The sequence below is a fragment of the Silene latifolia genome, chromosome Y (assembly GCF_048544455.1).
Source record: "Silene latifolia isolate original U9 population chromosome Y, ASM4854445v1, whole genome shotgun sequence".
In the NCBI taxonomy this organism is placed as follows: Eukaryota; Viridiplantae; Streptophyta; class Magnoliopsida; order Caryophyllales; family Caryophyllaceae; genus Silene; species Silene latifolia.
This window is the reverse complement of record NC_133538.1, coordinates 459486528-459491049: the sequence shown is the minus strand read 5'-3', so window position 1 is coordinate 459491049 and position 4522 is coordinate 459486528.

Sequence of the window (4522 nt, the reverse complement as noted above, 5' to 3'; positions counted from 1 at the left end):
CTTTTATTATGAGCAAAGGAATTAAAAAGATAAGGCTAGGTTGAAAATTTGAATGGGTAGGGCGAGATGGTCACGGGTGGTAGGGGCTCGGTGGTCGTGACCTGGGACGGGTCCAAAACTTCAAATCCTCGAGCCGTGCGTGACAATGATCTAGGAGCGCAGCTTGAGCAGCTAATCGAGCATCGAAATTAACAATCCTCAAAGTCATAGCTTTAACTGCTTCATATATCGTATGAATCTCAGACCTCGTTTCCTTTCCCAATTGCAAAAGCTCATCACCAAACTTAACCAAACTATCCATACCTTCCCTCATATGAGTAGATTCGGAGTGTGTTCGCACGGCTGCCTTTAGAGTGGTGTCGACTTGCGTGTCCAATCGTGACAACATGGTGTATAGTCGCGCCGGGCTAACATTACTCGGTCCACTAGTATCAACTCTCCTTTCCTTTGTAATGAGATCAAACAACTCACATAATTTCTTGTCTTGCTCATTAATCCTTCCAAGAATAGAAGTAAAATTTGATTCCATCTTAGAATCCAACATCTCTATACTCACATTGCTTTTTCCTCCTTTTTCTCCTTTTGTTTCAAAACACAATTCCGGGCCATTAATAGCAATCTTCATATAAGATAAATAAAGATCATTCATCTCATCACTGGCAATAACTCCATAGCTATATTTCCCAATAACTCCTTTCTTTTCTAAAATACGAGAAATCCAATTTCCATAAGGCAAACTCAAAGTAGAAGCTAAATCGTCCATCTTAGCCGTTACACTAGCTTGTATAATTTTATGAAACACAAGCTTAGGTAGACTAACCTTTTCTCCTTCAAGCCAAGCCTTCATAATAATCATCTCGTGAACCCCAAATTTATCTCGACCTTCTTTTCGTGGAACAATAGTAGTCCAAATAAAGGTAAAAAAGAATTTCAAAGAAGGCGACAATTTATTTGTTAAGATTGTTTCAGACGAAGTCGCATCTTGTTTGAAATACCTTTTCACTACTAATCTCTCATCAGGCGACATACTTCCCCATTCTAGGCTTGGATTAATTTCGATTCCCTCTCTAGGAACTCGAGCCAAGTCGCAAAAATCACCAATTGAGACACGTATAGACGTCTCATTAACCACTACAATTAAATTTCCTTCCTTAAATTGAACAGTAGCATAAAATTGATATACCTCAATAGGAAAGACTGGACCACTTACAGCAACAATATTCTCCCAACCTTGATCTTTGAGAAAATTCCTAAAGAACCTAAGTGCTTTATATTGCTTTAACCAATCAACCGAATATACTCGTCATGCGTGAATGCGGTATTAAGCAACTTGATTGATATTCCTTCGTTCTACTTGAGTTAATCGAAGATTATTCAGTCCATTGTTAGTGTAATCATCCATATGTTGTGCGTAAAGAACACGTGAAGAACCATCTTGAAGTATATAGCTCTCAGTTTTCGAGCTTACCTTAGTTTCCGAAACCAATTTTCCTTTACCTTTAATCAACCTTCTCTTCTTGCTAACTATAGGTAAATTGGCGGTCGGTGCGGTCGGCGGCGGACCGAGGTGACCGTGAACCGGTCTCGGGTGGCGTGGCGGAGCGGGTGGTTCTCAGGGGTGATCGGGTTACCTTCTTTCCAACAACAACGGGTTTCTTGGATTGAAAACGGGTTGTAGGATGATTTGCCATTATTAATTTTGAAGGTTTTGAAGAAGTATTAGCGAAGTAGATGATTAAATTGATGAGAATTATGGAGGGGTTAAGAGGGTTTAAATAGTATTAAGGAGTTTGTGTTTTGGTAACAATAGAATTCTAAGGAAAGAAAATAATACCAATTTCTATAATTTTTTTTTCAGTGCCTCCTTTTTTTTGTAAAGTTTTCCTTTTTTTTTTCGTGCTTTCCTTTTTTTTTTTTTTCCGCACCTTTTTTTTTCAAGCACTTTCCTTTTTTTTGGCACAATTTTTATTTTTTTTTATTTTTTGTATTATCTCCTTTTTCTTATATGATAAGAATAAGAAAAGAATCCTATTTGTTTTGAGATAAGGAAAGAATCTTTTGTGTTGGTGTTTAGGTAGGATTGTGAGGAGGTGGTTACAAGAATATGGTAAAGATAGAGATTTGTGTAGGAATATAATAAGATAGAAATATCTTTATTATATTAAGGCATTTTATTGTAGATTTTGTCGAATTTGTGTAAGAATATGTGAATATACAGAATATTAAATATTACAATACACATAAGCAAGATATATCACGTAAAATAAACATTATTTAACATAATTAAACTTGCAACAAAATATACGGACACAATCGTACACTTTCATCTTCCTAGCCAGTCATTCAGGTTCCCAGACATAATTATGACGGATTTAATTATTGCTAATTAAACCAATCTCTAGTCTCAATAACTCAAAGCGTTTTCTAGCTGACGGCTTAGTCAAGATATCAGCCCATTGCCTTTCGGTACTACAAAATTCAAGTGAAATGTTGCCCTTCTCTACGTGATCTCGTAGAAAATGGTGTCTAATATCTATATGTTTGGTCCTCGAGTGCTGAGCAGGGTTCTTAGAAATTACTATAGCACTCGTATTGTCACACATAATAGGCATACGACCTACATTTATACCATAATCACATAGTTGTTGCTTTAACCAAAGTAATTGAGAACATACCGTCTAGCGAGATACATACTCGGCCCAAAGAGACATTGCAACTGAATTTTGTTTCTTCGATCCCCATGTGATGATACAAGGTCCAACAAACGTTGCATACCCAGAAGTGCTTTTTCTATCTAAAGAGCTATCCTGCATAATCTGTATCTGAATACCCTACTAGATCGAAATTACACTCAAGTGGATACCATAAGTACAAATTTGATGTACCAATTAAATATCTCAGGATACGTTTAACTGCAATCATATGTGACTCTTTAGGACACGATTGATATCGCGCACAGACACATACACTTTACATTATATCAGGACGACTTGCAGTTAAATATAAAAGTGAACCAATCATACCTCGATATGTAGTCTTATCGACACACTTACCATGTTCATCTATAGTCATCTTCTTATCAGGTACCATAGGTGTATCGTAAGATTTTGCATTTTCCATACCGAATTTTCGAATTAGTTCCTTGATATATTTCTGTTGGTGAATCTTTATACCATCCTTTGTTTGTTGAGTTTGTAAACCTAGAAAGTACTTCAATTCTCCCATCATGCTCATTTCAAACTCAGAAGTCATTAGATCTGAAAAATACTTGCACAATTTTTCATTAGTAGAACCGAATATTATATCGTCTACATAAATTTGCACAACAAGTAAATTTGAACCCTCGGATTTTAGGAACAAGGTTTTATCGACAGATCCTCTTTTAAAATTATTTTGTAATAAAAACTTGGATAATCTGTCATACCATGCCCTTGGAGCTTGTTTCAAACCATATAAAGCTTTGTCTAATTTATAAACGTGGTTTTGAAACTTGCTATCTAAAAATCTGGGAGGTTGTTCTACATAAACTTCTTCTTCTAAATAGCCATTAAGAAATGCAGTCTTAATGTCCATTTGGAATAATTTCATTCCTTTATGAGCAGCAAAGGCAATAATGAGACGGATAGTCTCAAGTCTTGCTACGGGTGCGAAGGTCTCGTCATAATTGATCCCTTCTTGTTGATTGTAGCATTGGACAACTAGTCGTGCCTTGTTTCTTGTAATAAGTCCTGCATCGTCCAGTTTATTTCTAAACACCCATCTTGTACCAATAACAGTTCGATCACTAGGTCGTGGCACTAAGTGCCATACCTTATTGCGTTCGAATTGTTGAAGCTCATCTTGCATAGCAGTTATCCAACCAGATACAGCAAGAGCTTCTTTGATATTGGTAGGTTCAATGGTTGACAGAAAAGAGAAAAACGAGCAGAAATTATTCAAGGACCTTCTAGTTTTAATGCCTTGTTCTAGATCCTCTAGGATTTTGTCCAAAGGGTGAGAGCTTTGATGTTTCCACTTTTTGAGAACTCTAGGCTCATTATCATTTGATGAACTCGCACCATCTGCAGACGAGGAATCATGACTTGTTCCCCCCTGAGTTAGACTCGGGATTTTCTTCAGAAGTATCACTAACTTCATTAGAATTATCATGATTTGGATCGGATGTTACAACATCATTAGGTATAACTTCAAGATCTTTTTTCTTATTTAAGGAAGGGTCAATAGTATTATTAACTACGGACTCATCACTTCCCTTAGGATCGTTTGCAGAGTTATCTAGTTCATCATTGATACCTGGAATATCTTCATCTTCATTTAAAGGATCATTCCTTGCTAAAAAAAATCGGGCTCATCTGGATCCTCTTCTTCCTGTTCAACTTTATCAAGCACATTATCTTCGTCAAAGCGAACATGAACACTTTCTTCTATGTGCAAGGTTCTTTTATTGAACACTTTGTAAGCTTTACTATGATCCGAATATCCCAGAAAAACAGCTTCGTCACTTCGGGGGTCAAATTTTTCT